This window comes from Simochromis diagramma, unplaced genomic scaffold (assembly GCF_900408965.1).
Source record: "Simochromis diagramma unplaced genomic scaffold, fSimDia1.1 OVJJ01000247.1, whole genome shotgun sequence".
Taxonomy (NCBI): Eukaryota; Metazoa; Chordata; class Actinopteri; order Cichliformes; family Cichlidae; genus Simochromis; species Simochromis diagramma.
In genome coordinates, this window is record NW_024386949.1 from 828,958 (window position 1) to 848,584 (window position 19,627).

The following is a 19,627-nucleotide window of genomic DNA, read 5'->3' on the forward strand; positions in this document are numbered from 1 at the left end:
TCGGGGGTTAAGCCCAAACTACTTTTAAAAATCAACTTTTTTAAAAGAACACTGCAGATGCTGTTAACACACTGACAAATTTTAATAATGTGACAAGTTGTGATTAATGACTGACTCAGTGACTCATCATGAAAGTTTGGCATACAGTAATTTGCTGAAAAAAACATTAATGGCACATCCATTTCTGTGCCACTCAATTACAAGCTATCAGTCTGCTCCACTCCAATATAAAGTGCCGGGTCCAGCCACTGCCCTCAGAGTCTGTTCATGTAGAGGTACATGTTAGAAGGAAATAAAATGTTCTCATTGTAGTTTGTGCCAAAATGCCAATTCAACTCTAAGACTCGTGTTTTGCAGCTTCACACTGCCAGGATGCTGAGTTGGATTATTCCAATTCCTGGTTGTGGTTGAGCTACATAACCCAAAGGAAAAGGCTGTAAAAACGACATGAATCAATCATGTCCTCAGTACAAAAAGAAAAAGAAATCTCCAGTGATTAAGTTTCTTTGTAAAGGTGCATATGAGGTTCAGCACATAAATTCTACCCCCCTTGGAAGTGTCCATAAAGAAAAGAAAAAGACTATAAACAAGTCGCTCTTTCTCTCTCTCAAACTCTCGCACACACTGAAACATAAATGAAAGACATACATAGCAGATTCATGCAAAGGTTATGAGATTTTAATGTGGAGGGCTGAACTGCTTTTTAACTTAGTTTCCAGTACATGCTTGTTGCAATAACTTGCCCAGTTGGATTTAAACTGGCAACATTTCACAGTCCACAGTACAGCTGGTCAAGAAATTTGACGGTTATTTGCTACATTAGAGGGAAGCCAGTGCCTGGTGAGTATCCTGCTTCATGTATGTCCAATGACGAGGACAGTGAATGCCAACTTGCACTTTTACTGCATTTAACTTGCCCTAAAGCTTGTAAAGATGCTGTAAACTGTAGATGCCATGTTTGACAGGAAAATTCTCAGTAAGTTGTCAGAGTCCCTCAGTCAGTCTACTTAATAGAACCTGGTGCCTTGTGCCTTTTATCCACAAGATTATGTCTTTTTCTGCTGAAGTACAGCTGATTTACGATGAGGGCAACGTGCAGTGCGCTGTGTGTAAATTACTCCACAGATAACTACATAGAGTCTCCTTAGATCAGTGGGGCCTCGTCACACAGGGAGCATGGGATAGATTGCTTAAGAGGCCAAAGATCAGTGAATGAGTTGAACAGGAAATACCCAATATGGTGAACATCATTATCCTACCCCGGTCTATTATAAAAGTGTTTGTCATTGTGCATGACACTCTTAAGTGTAGTATTTCTGTGTATTTAGAAGAAAACTCCTCCCATCGTTCATATCAACTTCTCAAAAGTTGACCACTGCTATGGTAGAGAAGGCAACACACATAAATATGATTTGAAAAGAAAACTGAAAGATATTTCTGGTCTTCCTAAATCTGTTTGCAGTCGAGTTTTCAGGACATCTTCTGTTTTAAAATGAGGAGCCAGGAAACACTCAACACAATTCGATAATCACCCCGGCTGTTTAACTCAAACCTGGGAGGCCCTTCCCTGTTTATTTTTCTTGTATCGTGTTGCATTTCTTTTTAATTTCATGGCCAAGTGGACCTCCCTGTTATTGTGCCCCACACCCCACTATCCCCAAGTCCACTCTCATCTCCCTTTAACCCAACTCCTTTTTATACTCCCACAAGGCTCTGGACCTCTTCATCACCCCAGTGGAAAACACTCCAGATCCCCTAAAGGTCACTCTGCTCTCAGACATAGATTTGGCCAATGAGACAGAACCGTCGTTCATGAAAAACACACACACACACACACCATACTATCCATTGTCCATATAGCTTCAAGCAGATACACAACTTTAATGAGTTCTGTTTTTTAAGAAACCAGCTTTTTAGGTTTGTCTTGGTTGGGCATGCTGGCTAAATACTATAACACTACAACCTGTAAGGTGCTCAATTATCATAAAAACTGCCACTTCAGGTGGTAAAGGTGAGATTATTAGCATTATTTTGTTATCAATGCCTCAAATGGCACGTGTTGGTTATTGGTGTTATGCTGCAAAACTGTGATGCAGCTCTGGATTTCCCTTTAGCCCCTCAGTGTCCTCACTGTTTACAGTTTCATTAAAACCACCTTGATAATCGCCTTATTCAGGATTTTTTCATATAACACAGGATGTGAAGTGGCCAGAACTTGGACAGAAATAATATACATTGTAAATGTCACTTAATTTCTTCTCAGCACACAAATTGTGTGAAATGTTAACAAAAAACTGAACATGCCTGATGGAATGAATGCTGAAAGCAGCACAATTATTGACACGTAGCTGAACTTTTTGTATTTAAATTAGTTTGTATGTTATATTCATGTACGTCATAGTATGTCAAATTAGGCTAAAAAAAAAACAAGAGATGAATGACTGAAACACACGCGCGGCTGTCAGCAGCACTCTTAAATCACTGTATGTAAAGTGCATCCATTATTGTGTCTGTGTTTTGATTCTGACATCTCCACACAGAAGGTGAATGATTATCTGCACCACAAAGACGTCATCAAACAGTCGAAGTAAATCATTCTGGTAAAGTCATTTCATTCAAGTCATTAATGAGGCCAGTTTAGCTATCACGTGACAGAAGTAGTATATTTTATTCAGTCAATTTAGACTCCATCTCATGTAGAAATTTGACTACTGCTGCTTGTAGTTCAAAAGATTACTCAGATTGTGGTGAGACTACTAAATTATTTTAGTAATGTGCCTCTAAATGTGGCTTTTAGAGGTTAAATTGTTTAATCTGGCTAAGACTAGCAAAGCCTCAAATAATGCCGCAGTAAACCTTGCATATTAAGTTTCAGTCAGTAAAAAAAAATAAAAGCATGACATTAAAGAAATTTGAGCATTTTGAGTGTCAGCTTGCACTGTGACAGCTATCAATCACTCATCCACGTCTCCTCTGCAGGGTGCAGCCCACAGCAACCCAGCAGTGGATGTTTATAGAAATCACAAACACATTCAGTTTCTATAACAGGTGAATTAGTCGCTGTCAGGTTAGAAGAGCTGCCAAGCCACAGAGGGCGACTAAAGCTGCCACATTGGACCTCTTTTGTGCACTGCACAGTGGAGGCAGGAAGTTTTGATTGTACTGCTTTATGCTTAAGATGTCAGCTGATCGAGCCTCAGACATTCAAAGCAGCACTTTTTTTTGTTCCTACATTTAAATTCTTTTAGTTTAGAGGCTTCAGACATTAAGACTTAGTTTCAAGCACAGTTTTAGCATAGCAGAAGCAGCCACGAATAATCAAGAAAAAAAAATTCACTATTAAACATGCATTTAGGTCATAGATTGCTGATGACTATCTACTCATAACTTTTAGATTCCAACACAAAAACAGTACTTAGAATTAGCTGTACGGAAAAAAAAACATCAGGTGAAAAGGAAAGAGTTGAGTGCGGAGAGAAAAACTGTGGGTAGGCACAATGGTTAGGGTTTTACAAGAAGACTTAGATATCATCTGCTTTTCCCAGCCAGTATATTAACCTCAAACATAGTCTTCTGTTCTGCATTGGTTACTTTATTACTACTGTTCTAAGAGGTAGTTCAGAGCTACTGTTTTTTGAGTCAAATGCTCAAATATTCGGTGAGTAGATGCTGCAAAACACCAACTTCAGAGTTCAGCTTCATTAACCCCTTTCTTGAATGACATGTACATTTGGTGTCTGATAGCGACAGAATACTTTAGTCATATTCCTCAACTTCCAATCCAAAATCCAAAGTGTAAAAGATGGAGAGTCATTTATTCCTGCTTCAAATAACATACAAAATATCTCTAGTTTCTTTCTAATCTTGTTTGCCCTTCATTTGCCTTCTCCCTGGGTGTCCACAGAGTTTGTTGGTTGACTGGTCTGGAAAAGGTCAGTTCTGTTGAAATAGAGCAGCGTTCCAAGCCAACAAAAGCACAGCCATTTTCCTCCAAGACCCTCCTTAGCAAATTGGTCCTCAGCAGAAGGCAGTTATGCTTTGGCTAAATGCTGCCCTCCTGCTAGCATGCTTAGCTGTAGTGTGTGAAGCCAAGAGAAACTGTCGCTATTTAGGTCTAAGGGTGGTGTGGAAAAAGACATATGTGAACTTGAAATAGGTTGATTTCCTGTGCAAACACACAATCCATTATTTGGGTTTCAAGCTGTAAGATTGCCAGACTGTGTGCTGGTCCAATAGAAAACAGAACAGCTATGTGGAGCACAGATGGCACAGCATATGGGGGAGTTTAAGAATTAAATGACTCAAAAAATGATTTCATTTGTCTAAACCCTATTACAAAAAAGAAAAACAAAAAAAGGAATTCACATATGAAATGTTTATGACATCTGTGCGACTAATTTTGATAGCAAATGTTTTAATTGTGCAGTTTTTAAACGCAGCACATCTTGTGAAAAAAAAAAAGGCGAGGGGGAAATCAAAATTTAAGACACAGTAGTTTTCAAACTGTATCAAACAGTTGGGTTTGTTGCTCAAAATCTAGAGATGAAAGCCCCGTTAAGCCTCTGCTCTACGCAAAGCATTTAGGTGAGAACATCAAGAACTTACAACATTTGAATGGTGAAAATCTCCATTACAAATTATACAGTGGGGAAAAAAAGTTTTTAAAAAGGTCAAGCTAACATTCAGTGCTCTGCAAAAGTGTCGAGCCAACCCTGAGTCATTGTTTGTTTGGTTGGTTGGTTGTTAAACCACTTAACATTCACCTATGAATCATTCAAGCATATAAAAGGCACATAACTCAAGGCATGAACCAGTGTTACTAACTTAGCAAAGAACCTATTTTAAAATGTAGAATCAAGGAGATTCAAAAGAGTTTTTACCTGAAAAGGTGGCGTATCTCAGCAGGGTGTGCAGTATGTAATATATAATATGGCCAATTCTGGCTCAAAACAACATGGTGATGGACAAAGGAAGGATTTCAAATGCAAAATCAAAGACTTCTCGGTCATTTTGTCATTATTTTATATTTAATATTGTAGACTCTTTTTCTCAGTGGCAGTGGTAATATTGTTGTTGTTGTTGTTTTAAATTAGCAACTGTTAGCTATTAATCCATAATATAAAATGTAAAAGTGTATGTTTCAATCACTCAAAGTCAAAAACCTTATTCAAAGTTGCATCTTCCTTTGAACTCTAGAAGCTGTACTGCGTTGAGCACCAGTAATGTATGTATGAAGTCGAGCCATGTATGTATGTATACAAAGAGTGAGACCACAGAATGAGCAAGTAAATCCCAGAAAACTAGCGTTAAGCTGGTGGTTGAGCAAGGATAGGTGGTTTCTTATCTTGAAGCGTAAAGCTGTTTGATCTTACCTCAAAGTTCCCAAACCACTTCAAGTAAAGACATTTCAGATTACATGAAAGACATTCGACTATGCTCCCATGCTAAAAGGAAATCACTTTATAAATGTTTCAGTCAGACTCTGATATGTCAACCAAACCAGATGTATAGCTGTGACAGTTGTATTTTTATTATTTTTTTAATGTATTATTCAGTGAAATCTTTACAATTAATAGCTCTTGAGAATAAAGTCTCAACTGAGACTTTTTGTTCAAAGTTGTCTCTGTTGTTACTTGTGCTCATTAAAATTGTATCTCTAACTTGTAAAAGTTAGAAATTTTAATATTTCTAACACAGACGGATCTATGACTGCTCCAGTGTTCATGCAGTATTTTTTTTGACAAATGTGACAGCCTAATATCTGTTGAAGCAGAATACATACCACAGGGCTTTATGATATATCAGCACTGTGGCCCCATATTTAACATCTTTGTAGGTAAACAGTTACATGTCTTATAAAACCCAAAATGTAATTAAAGGAATTAGATATTTTAACATTTTTACTATACTTATTTTTTTGTATTACAGTGGTGAATGCTACAATAATCCCAGCTTTGTAAAGTTAATTAACAGTGTTTCTAGCTAATTTATAAATTGATAAAAATGTGAGACAAAAATCAGGAGCACTTGTACTGCACCACACAAAGATATTTTCACAACTACATAACTGCATTATTGCATTATCAAATTTGCTAAATATTTTATTGCTTATTATATGACCTGTACTGGAGTAGCTGTTTCATAATTTAATTTAACGGGAATAAAACCTTCTTTTTTTATGCTTTTTTTCTGTTTTTAAAAGCTTTTCAGTACATTATTTACAGCTGGCTTTAAATAATCTTTTATTTAATATTTGTCCACTGCATCCCAGAAGTATAAAACTAGAACTAGGCTTAGTTCATGTCATGTCATTAGACATGAATTACGACATGTATCCATAAATGTCTTGAAGTGCAAAGCTATGAATGATTTATGTTAAACCTGTGGTTTTAAAAAAAAAATTAAACACTTGCAATATTAAACTGTAAAAGCTTAGAAAAACATAAATCTCAACCTGTCTTGCTTACTGTTTTTAGATTTTCTATTACTTTCCATGCTGCCCTACCCCCAGACTGGAGATTTTAAAAAAAAAAGAAAAAAGAAAAAAAGAAAGGCAGATGGCTTCAAACACTAGATTTCCCCCCATGGGAGCCTCACAAGGAGGTCCAGGACACCCCAGGCCTGTCTGAACTCTATGATAGGTTGTGTGGATAAATTGACTAACTATATTTATACATTTTCAGGTATAAATATATTTATACATGCCTTAATGCACAGAGTGGCTCAAAGCGAATGTAAAAAAAAATAGAGAGAGAGAGAGTGCTGGGGGAGCGAGGGACAGCGAGTGGGCGAAGGAGAGAAGGGAGAAGGGAGAGGGGCAGATACCAGGAGAGCTGATTTCTCACAGATCTCATTGCATTTGTGTGATAAGAAAGGAAATAACAGCTTCAGATGAGGGAATTTGCAAAGGGACACGTTTCACCTTCCTTTACATTGTGTAAGGCAGATCACAGGAAACACAGAGGAAAAGGAACGAGAGGCATCTCTTGCAAGGATGTGAGCAGACGTCTTGAAATGTACTCAGCATCGCCTGTTTCAGATGTATAAAATCCGACTGAACATTAACACTTTCATACTTGAAGAGAAAAAATTAAAGTTTATGCCAACACTTGTTTTAACATTCTGAATTAATTTTATTTACCATTGCAATAACTCTGCAGGAGCGCGCTTTGACGACACTGATGCACAGACAAACTGACAGGTCGCCGAGTTTGGAAGCATTCTGACATACATGCTACAGAGCAAACACAGCCCGAGGCTGTGGAGGTGTGCAGGAAAACCTCTCTGTGACTGCAAGTTCACGGGCTTGATCCCTGCTATCGTCATGTGTGCTCACCAGGACCATACCAGTGGGTTTACATGTTTTAGCCTGTTGCTTAGCTGCCAGCCCAAGTTTAAGATTTTATCCCATTGAATTTCAGTATTTTGCAAAGGTTTTAGGCATGTTTGATAGTTTGATCTTATCCCAATTTACTTTCTTGGCAGCAATCATCTGGCCTTCCAAGCACCATTTGGAGAACTCCATAATATACACTATTACTTAATCCTAAAAAACCCCACCTCATCCTACATGAAAAGGGTCAAAACAGGATAATAAGATCTAAATAGGGACAATATAAACACAGAGATGCTTCATATCAGCCCTAAATTCATCCTGTGGTACTCAACAATAACGCCAGACAAAGAGCCTGAGCATGCACAGGCAATATCAAACATTACACGGACTTTGGACTAAGGGTTGGCATATTAAAGACTGGTTAATGCGGTGCTATCAATATTAAAAAGTCACAAAAGTTTAAAAATGGGCAATTAACTGTTCATATAAAGCCACTACCATCATGACTGAGAGCATTCATGGGACCAGAAGGAATGTAACTAATTAGTAAAGTGCATTTACTAGATTGCTTTTCTCAATTACAGGTTTAATGTAATTCTACTTTAAATATTTCTAATTTGTGCTACTTTGTGGTTCTTTTCTACTGTATTTTGCAATTATTTACCTTAAAGAATGACTCACCCCCCATTTTATTTTACAGACATATTACAATGTTCCAATAGTGTATATGAATGTATGTGAATCCTCGCTTAGTTATGGTGCCATGGGTCTAGGCTGCTGCGGGCATCTCATCTTCACTCACTATGTGTTTATACTCTCTCTCACTCTGCATTAAATCATTAGTTATTATTCATCTCTGGTTCTCTTCAGCAGTCAGTGTTTTATCCTGTCTCCCTCCCATCACCCCCAACTGGTTGACTGGACCTCCCTCCTCTTACATAGTGCTTTTCTGATCCACCTGAACACTAAATGCACTTTACGCAACATGTATCACTCACCCATTCATACAAACACTTTCGTCCCTCTGCTTAAGGATATTTGGCATGAAGACTGGAACTGCCAGGTTTAGAATCACCAACCTTCCAATGAATATATAATATATTAAACACAATATGGGCTACCCTTACAATATAAAGCACTTTAAAACAACTGCTTGTGATTTGGCACTAATTAAACAGAGCTAAACTGAATTAATAATTAAACTTGTGAGCTACTGTTCAGCTTGGAGCATGTGTTTGGAAAAGAGTTTTCTGGAACATTTATTGGATAAAATTGTATAAAACAGGACATACAGTTTGTTATTTGTGTGACGAAATTGTAATGGTGATAAATTTTATTTTTTGCCTTGCCTTCACTGTTTGAAAAATTGCTCCCTGTGTGAAAAAAAGTTGGACCAACCAGTTGCCTCAGATTTGTCTCTTCTAGCTCTCTCCTCCACCCCAGTGCCTCTGCACTCGTTTCACAGCCACAGCTGTGCAAAAGCAAATTTATTATCAGCCTCAGTATTTCTGACAGGCTATCCGGCAGACGCTCGGGGTCCTTGAAGTGCAGAAAGGCCTTCCCATCGCTGTGCTCCCCTGCCTCCCAGCAGGTCTGCAAAGTGAATTTACTGCCACTGTCAAAACTTCTGTCAGTTCTCAAAGGGAGAGAGGAGACGGAGACAGAGAGGGAGCGCGAGAGAGCAATATGGGACTTTTTTTTCCCTCCCCTTCCACAGATGCCCGGACATGCAGTCTTCAACCCAGAGGGCCTTTGAAATCATCTCGCTCGTTAATAGTTGTCTCATGGAAGCACGGAGAGAAGGGAAGCTTGACAGAGTTTGAATGGAGACACCAAAGCTCAGTTTTGTCAAGTACTGAAATCCTCATTTTCACCTCACTGTTTCGTAAAAAACTGCTGCAATTCCCTGCCAATGTTTTTCTCTCTTCTTTTTTTTTTCTTTGCACATTCAAGTAAAGTTATGAGTGGGTTGCTGAGCATGACTTCAGTGGCTGATGAGAAATGCACTCTATTCCACTGGAAATTAAATGATCCAAATTTGACTTGTGGTGTGGTGTAAAGAAAGCATAGATTTATTAGGCTTCAGAGGTTATTGTTTACTTTTGTCACGTCTCGTGTTTCATTTGGTAATAAAAACTGAATTCCTTGATAATTTTTTCCTCTCCTTTCTTTGTATTTTTTTCAGTTTTTCCAATCTCAGTGTGGATAACGTCCAGCTAAAATTAAAATGTCCTGTAACTGTGTGTAAGGAGTATGTTTAAATGTAACAAGGGAGCAGAGGTAACTGAGCTTTTTTCTAAGGTAGTCCCTTACAAATAAACACCATGTTGTGTTGCTGTCGTATAATAAAGAGGACCATCAGACTTTATCATATAAGATTTATCAAGTAATTGTGTGATAAAATGAACTGTAGCACACAAAATGAAGAGGCTTTAAGATTGAGGGGGGAGCATGCATATAGACCAGTGACTAAAGGCAGACAAAATGTTTTTCTATTTCTATCAATTTATTGATCTGTGACATCTTCAAATTGTTGCCCAAGTAAAGGTTGTCAGCCACATTTTGATATGGATAAAATAAGTAATAAGCCTAAACTTCAATAATCTGGACGTTTTTTTTTTTCACTTTTGCATGAACAATCCAATTAGGCACTTGATTACTGCATGTAGCTTATAATATATAGTTTTCTATATAGTTCCCTGTGTGTCTGTCTTAATTCTATACGCAGGTACCAGCATGACGCCTCGATAATTAACCCACACTGCTACTGCTCTGCTTTGGGGCATCCTGGAGGGGAGGACACTCTGGGGTGAAAACAAACCTGTACTTTAAAAACAAATGAAAATGTGAAGCCATTCATCCCTGAACTTGCCCTCTTCCAGCCGCATACCTTCACGTCCTGTCTCAAAAGGCATTCAAACATAAAGGCGGAGCCAGAAAGACGGAGCACAGCTAACAAAGGCTCCCTCAGCAGCCTCTCCCTTTCACACAGGCTAATATAAAACCACCAGGTTCCCTGTCTGAGAAGCGGAGAAGAAAAGGAAACATCTGCACCTCCTCACCTCCGCCCCCATTTTGGCTCTGGGGCTTTATTTACATGATCATTACAGGGTGACAGCAATATTTTGTTGCGTCTGTGCTCCTCTAGAATTAATGATAAAGTATTTTTACGTGGCATATTTGCCGTTAAATTTAGATATTTGAGAGCTTAAAGGGATTGTCATTGCTGCTTTTCAAAATCTTAAAACCTCCACACTTTTTTCAATATTTCCTAAATTTCTAACTGTTTGGTTGGATGGGTTTGTTCCAGTGCTGTATTTTACTACCTTAAATTGTGGTCACCAGAAGGTGGTACAAACTCTCATTACCATCATTGACTTCCTTGTTGTACCTGCCAGCAAAACATGTCTTTTCCAAATGATTTTCTGACTAAGTGGAGCACAGCTGATGAGCTACCATACCTCTATATTGGCGTTTCAAGCTCTTCCTTTCCTGAAAATGACAGTTTATATTTATTTCTTTAATTTTAAAAAGCCTACTGTGTAAACTGGCATTAGCTGGAGCTTCGGTCTGGTTTCATTTCTAATTTGTCAACTCTTCCTCCACCAGCAAAAAAAGCACTACTCTGAGAAACAGGGATGTGTGCCTGATGATTCAGGAATTTACTTTTATTCTGCTGCAGAGCACATTATAAACTGGTCTGGTTATGTGTCTTTGAAATGCTGAATGTGAAGGTTGACAAAGAGTGTTCAGGATAGGGGGAGTGAGGCTTGAAGGCATCCATGGGAGCTACCACAAGAAGCGGAGCCCATTCACTGTCAATAACACTCCAGAAACCTCACTCACAATGTCAAGGCTGGTAATAAAAGTCTTGATATTAAAAGCCTGGACAAAGAGTGCTTTACAGGGTTGCAATTTATGCTTGTTTTTAAAAGTGCTCTCTCAGACACTGTTGTTTCTAGTAAAGTGTGGAGGCCTTCACTACTTGGAAAAAAACGACACGTATCAAAGTCACTTCTTATTCAGTTTTGGTAGCCTAGCAGAAAGGATATGGTAAACCATTGATAGATGATCTGTAATTTCTAAATCACTTTCTTAAACAATTATTTGACAAACTCATGAATGTAAAGTTGTAATTTTGCTGGGGCAGTTACTTAAAACGAGCCAGTGTTCAGTATTAAATAAACTTGCTTCTTTCTTCTATTTAAGATAGAAGTTATATTCATCGACATAGTCATATCCTAAGTAAGCAGTTGCTGGTTAGGAGGCATGAAGGGCTGATGTTTGCAGGTTGGATCATTTCTGGCAGAAATATGAGGTTTGAAGTGTGGCACCGTCTCATTTCAATATGCATTTAATAGCAATTTTCCAATATTTGTCTAGTGTCAACTGACTCGTGTTTGGCTTTGTGTCTCCATTCTAATTCACCCAACAGATGTTAGACTTAAGTTATGTAGGAGGAAATGTGAAAGAAATACTCACAATAATCTGTCATAACTTTGAGAACACTGTAGCCAGGAATGAGGTCCATTGTATTTCATATTTCGTGCCTCCTGCTGTGCTAATGTTTTGTGCATAAATGGGATTCAGCTGTTCAAAAATAAGTGTCTGCAAGATTAGCCTTCTCTTGGCAACTCTTTTGGAGGCCCCAGCATAAGCAAAGGAACTGTCCCTCCAGTATAACTTAATCAGTAAATGGCACCCTGGACTAAAGGTCCCAGATTACAAAAGCATAGCCTGTTGTACAAATCCCAAGAATATCTGGTAAGTTTCAGCTCAAATTACTGCAGAGATTCTTCTTGCTTATGTACCATTGGTTTCATCCATGTTCCAAACAGGCTTTTGTAGTGTAATACTGTCAAATAAAAACAACCATCTGCTGAACACATCTTTCAACAAAAGTTGCCACGGATGACCGCAAAAGACTAAAAAATAGTAATAATAATACTCGTTCCATAAACAATGTTGTATGATAAGCCCAAAGAGCTTTTCGGTGGTAAAACTTTGCTTTCTAACCATATTTTGAGGCAATATAGCGCCAAGGAAAAAGGCTATTTTGCACTATAACACAAAACGGGACTGATTTGGATTCAGTCTTGAAGTTTCGAATAGTACGTATACAAAAGGTAATGGTAATGTTAGTCACATTAGCTGCACAGCCTACTATAGGGCTGTTCGATATAACGATGTATATCGGATGACGATATAAAAACGTCCATTGTTTCATTTTACGCTGTCGTTTGTTTCGTGGTGTCGCAAAATAAACTCTTTACGGCAACATTTTTTCATTGTTTTGATGGTCACTGTAGTGGCTATATTAAATTCTTAAAGTTCTCTCTTTCTCTTATATTTCATATAACCACACTAAGGACGGACAAGCGCCTGTTTTTATGCGTTGTGGTTACTTGTTTATGTTCCACATAAACCTTTCACAATAAAACTCAAGATCCTGTTGAGACTTTTCAAAATAAACTGAATCACTGAAAGAGCAGATTATTTACAGATGAGAAGTAAAAAAAAGAGCCGCCAGGTGCTAAAAAATAGACCTTAGACTCAAACGTTAGAACAGGCGTTTCCCCGCAGCACGCCGTGTAACAAATACTCACAAAGAAAACGGCGGCCGTTACAACTTATGTCTAAAAATGTATAGTTTCATACATCTGTTAAAACACTCGACTCCAGCTACATGACGCGCAGCTGGAAACACTTCCCGCAAGTCGAGCTGCCCGAGATTCACATAATTTAGAAAAATTCTTATATCGGGATATGAGATTTTGGTCATATCGCACAGCCCTAGCCTACTGACACTGATGCTATTGTTTTGGAGATCGAATCCGCTGGGGGTTTTGTTCCTTAGATTCCAGGAGTGCATAAGTGAGCTTGTGTTCCCTTTTGTAACCAACAGAACATTTTCCGTTCTTTGCTCATGGCTGAAACATTTTCAAGCTAGAGTTGGTGTTAGAGTGTGACATAGCTTCACACTGCATCCAAAAAATGAAAGTTGTACGTTGACTCGAGCTGGGGGCATGGCTGAGGGCAGTGTTTCAGACATCTTAACAGCTTGCTTGAAGTAAACATTTTATGAATACAGGCTGAGCTTGTTTTTGTGTTGATTGAATTTATTGATACAGTATTTTTTATACTGAGAGTTCCATTTTCATCAAAAATAGACAGAAATGGCTCTGCACAGTATGGGAAAGTATGCAGTTTCCAGTTTTTTCCTAATTTTGCCAAGGTTTGAAAGTCAGTCAGTAGGATTTGCTTGATTGCTGCTCTTTGGCAACTCTCTTTAAACTGAAATACACACACATTTACACACACACATTTATTTACACACACACACACACACACACACACACATTTTCTGTAACTATCTATAACTATCATATGACTTTGTTTGCAACACTGAGAATGACTCTCAAGCCTTTTAACATCATCATCAAATCTTAATGCAGTTTTTACTAACATGTCACAGTTTAAAATAATAACACTAAACATTTACATTACGCAAATTGTCACGTCACCAAATTTTCTTCCACCACTGACACTTGTTTTAAACATTTTTGATGAAAATGTAATACATTAGTACCTAAATATATCTATTAGAGATGTCTGTTAAATCATACGAATACTGCTGTTTCATCTTAAGAAACCCCCTTGCCATTACTTAGTATATGTATCTTGTGTGATCCACGTCTTCTCAGGTCTGTGTTTCTGTGCTTGATTAACATCACCATACTTATTAACTTAGTTTTTACACTTGAAAACAAGTAAAGCAGTGCTCATTTTTCCTTTATCTCAGCAATGTCACAAAACTGTACCCAATCTGTCACTTTGTGGCATCAAGAGACTCATTAAACCACTTGTTAATTTCCTGGTTAGATCACCAATTCACAATTAAAACTTGCATATTTCAGCTGAAGTAACCTTGTTGAAAACTCCAGGAATCTGTTAAACATTGAGCAATATCAACAGACTGGTTAAAGTTTTACACTTATTGAACTTTGGCAGCTTGTTAATTAGTTTTAGAATCAGTTTTGAAATTAAAATATAGCAGAGGATTTGTACAGAGGTGTCTGTCAAGCACAGTCTTTCACACACCAGTGCTACACTGCGGAGAAGCTAATCAAGCAGGAAAGCTGAAAACGCCTCTTTAAAGGATCACAGCTCAAAACATGTCCTACTGGGTTATTTTGCAGGGAAAGTGCAGATTAATAATAGTTTCTGTTACTATGGCTGTGTTCACTCATTTATTACTCCCTACTTTCTATACAGTTCTATGTAGAGGGCTAATTAAATGACAAACACTTTGAACACTATTGGGATCATTTTCTCTGTGCTTTTAATTACATTATTGCTGTAATAAATGTAATTCATTGTTATCATTGTTATCTGTGGAACAAGCTCCCGGCTTGGATTCAGGAGACAGACACCAGCTCTACTTTTAAGATTAGGCTTAAAACTTCCTCAGTTACACTGCATTACTGCTGGAGGCTTCCTATGATGCACTGAGTTTTCTTCTTCACTCACTATGTGTTTATGCACCTCTCTGCATTTACTCAATAGTTATTAAATGCAGAGATATCATTCTTAATGTCAGACTCTCTTTGACAGCATTTCATTGTCCCGCCACCCCTCCCTGAGCCTGGTTCTGCTAGAGGTTTCTTCCTGTTAAAAGTGAGTTTTTCCTTTCCACTGTCGCCAAAGGACATGCTCATAGGGCTGCATTTGTTTGCACCTCTACATTTTGCTATACTGTTTGTCTTCAAGACAGTTTGAAAAACCTTGAAAGGTGGTTAAAAACTCTTACCTGTGTTCTGTGATTTTCGCAGTATTAATTTTATTATTAATTAAGATCAAAATAAAATACATTTATTGGCCCACTGCATAGTCAGACAGGCTTCTGCTTTGTTATCTATTATTTGAAGTAATTTGTTAAATTAACCATGTGGATCCTGTTGCTGTGACAACTTCAACGGTCTGACCGACTGAACAAGCTACATTAATGATTCGAATAATGGAAACTCTGTATACTCCCTGAAAACAAAAGCATCTCAGATGGAAAAGCTAAAGGAAAACAAACAAACAAACATGCAGCTCTCTGTGGGTGAAGTCACACAGCCCAGATTATAAGTATCTTTAGTTACAGCCTGTCAAAGCTATTGGTCTCCTCCCCTTGACCCAGACCCTCCCCTGGTCTTGCTGCTGGAACAAAGCCCCTGCTGTGTATGGCTGCTTTGGGGAGTAAGCCTGAGAGAACCCTTAGCCATTTCCATCGTGGCTACGATTGAGGCCGCTCGGGCAAGCTGAGGTTAGTAGGGAAGTGGGGGGGATGGGTGTTTGTTGTGGGGGGCTGAATGACAGATAGGGTGTGTGTGGGAACCATGCCCTGGCCTGCCTGTCCACCTTTGAAAAGGGCCAGCACAGTGCAAATTTGCAATTCAGATCTCACCCTTCCAGGCTTACGTTGGGAACGGCGCATCAATGGCTGGCACAAAGCAGGCCACCGTTGATGGCAAATGTCATTCCCATTTTGATTCTTGACCCCTTTTTTTTCCCCAAACCTGGCCAAAAAAAAAGGGAAAACTTCCCACCTCACCCCCTTTTTGTGTGCTTCATTTGCAACCAGTGCTCTGTTTCTGCATTGCCACATTAGCCTCCAACAAGAAAGAAAAGAAAACAAAGTTCAGAGCTCCCTTTCACATCGGGGGCAGTAATTGTCATTCATATTGAGATGGCGTGAAATACGTCAAGATAAGAATGAGAGAAAAGAAGCATTGGAAATTCCCTCCTCTGTTCGATGAGAAGCAAGTGTTGTTAACTATCGCGGTCATTATCGTTACACTCTAATTTGTCACTAAGCCATTTAACTCCAGCAGCTAAATAAATAGATAAATAACAAAGCCACGGCTGGCATTGCTGCAACTGGTGGCCGTGGCACTGAGGGGAAAGAAAGGAGCTTTTCACATAACTTGTCCGCTCAAATGTGAATAAGGACAAACTGAAAATGAAGGAAAGGCTCAGTGTTCATCCTCCATGGAATTTCAAATCCTTCCAGGTTCTCAGTGATGCAAAGAAATAGACAAATAAATTGCAAAGTTTAGTGTCTTCCAGCTTATACTTCAGAAAACTTACAATTTCATTTAAAATCAAATTTAATTAACTGATGAATATGAAATTCTGGTCTAAAATCCTCTTAGCAGTTCTACAGAACAGCATCATTGTAGTTTCTATTTTTTGCATGGTACAAATCTTGTTATAAAATTAATAAAAGCTAGCATTAAATAACATAGAAGGGGTGTGACGGAGACAGATGCAGTGTGTCATGCCATGTTTGACTTCAGGTGGTGTTAAAGAGGTAAAGGGTACTACTTGTTAAAAACACTGCTGTTTCTTGTCATTTCAAAATTCTGGGAATAAAAGCCATGCGGCAATGACCTGACATCACTCTATTCTATATGTACTGATTGTTTTTATTCTGTAATATTATACTGTCTATTTTATATCTAAATTGGACCTAACTCAAACTGTTTATTTGCATAGTTATAATAAGGTCTCTGTCAACATTTTTGTGTATGTTTCTCCAGAGCAGTTTAATTGAAATGTCCCAGTTAGCCCTAGAGTCTGAGTTTTCCCAAGGATCTATTACAGCGAATGGCTGGAGCCAAGTTTGTTTTCATTTCAAAATCGGGAAAAACTCCTCACGGAGACTCTGCTATATAGCAGTTTGTCTCCTTTATTCATGCAGTGAAATGAAGAGTTTGCTTTTTGGTGTCCTCCTCTGAGACACATTTCCGTATGTTTCATTAGGAGGGTTAAATCTCACAGAGAAGAGGGTAGGCTGAGGTCCTCTCCTGACTGTGGGATCCACCTGACAATACCAGGCATCTGGTCTGAATCTGAAACTTTTAAACTCCCTCAGTTTGTATGCTGACATATGAAAAGCGACGGTTGATATCAATATACAAAATAAATTTGATCTCTGATGGGCTATATGATTATTACTGGTAATATCTTACAGTCTTGCCATTAAATAGGATGATTTTTTATCATTTTATCATTACACATTTAAAATGACCAAGAGTTTAGCAGCATAAACTTGCTTGATCATAAAATAAAACCTTTAGGTCATGAAAATATTCGGTACTTTTCAAGAGACAATTTTTTTAGAACGAGCATTATTATAACTTTTAACTTAGTTTTAATGAGCTGAGCCGTTTGTTACCAAGCTGAAACCAAGCTTAGTGTGTCCCATAGCTCCAAAAGACCTTTTTCATGATTCGCTAGCAGAAATATAACGTCTCTGAACTCTGCGAGAAGGCAGAAGGATCTATTTTCACCTCTTAGAAGTGCCATCATTTGGAAGGTGGAAGTACACGCTCTAAATCGCATCCCGGTGAGCTGTGTCGCGGCTTGAATGTCATCACCGCCAACAACCCAGCATGGCTCTTCAAAACTCCCCTTGCTGCCTCCTGTTACAGGCGCTGCTCAGCACCATTTGGCTTCTGCATCATCATATTCTCTTCAAGTGTTTGTATTTGGCTCAGTTTGTCTATGTTACACTTTGGGTTCTTTGAAGCACTTAGGGAATAGATAAATATGTTTTCCCCCTCATCATTTGGCATCTTTGGCAAGAGTGAAAATATGGTAAGTATTCAGCGTGTCAATAATTTAGTAGACCCCTCACTAAGAGCTTTAGCTTAGAGCTATCATCCAGACCTGTCTTATATTTTGATGCGAAGCTCTTTGTAATTGCACTGAAATCACAACTTGCTGTATTCTTCTTCACCGAGCAGTTGTGTCTTCTTAGTCCTGTCAAAAGGAGTTTAGTCTTCTTTTTCTTTTCTTTTTTCCCACTATTGAAACACTGACCTCAGCTAATTTGAGTTGCAGGCTTGTCAAAAATAACTCTCAGCAACATATGACAAATGATAGGTTACACTTTTAAAGCAACACTGCTGTATGACCTGTTTAACTCAATTACTGCAGCATAACTCAGTAATTTCTCCTACTGCCCTCCCAACCATCTCCATTAAACCCCCTTTGAAACCCAGCCCGCCCAGTACTGCACATACACTGACATGCATGTAATCTGGAACTTGTGCAATGGGATCGTGTGAGTGTTTGAATATGAAGTGGAACAAATTTAAACAATGGTAAAATGGGGAGGAGGTGGAGTTGGGGTAGAGGAGTTTCTTTTTTCTGAACATTTTTTAAAAGTTTTGGAAAGAATAAGTTCATTTTTGTTCCAATGTGCAGTAAGACAAGAAGGGAGGACTTGGTCTCATGATAATTTTTTGGGAAACAGACGGAGCTGTGCTGTCAGGCAGTTGCACGGTGTGGTTAACATAATGGACCTCAGTGACCTCTGTAATAGCCGCATCACTCCAGAGTCAGTAGGACACCAATAAAAACATCAGTCATGCACAGAAGGTCAGGACCGTAAGGAGAAACTGCAACAGGATGACTCTTTTTCAGACAGCCTGAGGAATGGTGTTAAGCAAGGGGCACTGGTGTCTTTGTAATCAATAGTATGGTTTCAACAGTATTTTTTTTAAAAAAAGGTATAATTTGCATGACTTGAATTGATAAAAAATATGTATAAAAATTATTATTTTTGCTTTGGTGCTAGACTCTTTTTCTAAAAATGGGTTTCAAACTCTGTCTTTTTTAGTGGTATTTGCTGCGTGGTCTAGATAGGATTTAACTTAACGTAAATGTGTTGTCTCCTTCTATAAAGTCAAAGGAATGAAAACCTCTTGGTGCAGCTTCAAGGCGCACAGCTATGGATTCATTCATCACCTTGACCTCCACATTCTTGCTTTTGGCTGAACAAAGAACTTCACACTGCTTCCTTCTTTGCCTCTAAATTTACTGTTGCCCACTAATTCAGAATAGCTGCACATAAACGTAATTCTTAAGAGACAAGGTTGGAGAGGGGGCCAGTTCACGGGCACAGTTCTGCATGTGTACATGACTAGTGTGAATGGTGCGTCACAGTGTTGGCTGTGTGTGTTGACAGGAAACGAGGAGTACCCCAGGGCTCCTTTCTTGCCCTGGCTCAGACTTCAGGACAGAGAGGAAGGGGGGTGGCTCTCTCCAAGTCTGGAAAAACAATTCCCAGAGACCTACAAACAGCCAAAAGCAATACAGCCACAGGGAAACCTTGGCCACGTTCCAATGCTAACAATTAAAATGAGCAATGTGTTAAAAACCATGCAAGAGGTGACTAAGACTCATTAATTTATGACGATATTCTTGGCTTTCAAGAGGAGTGAGTGATAGCTTAAA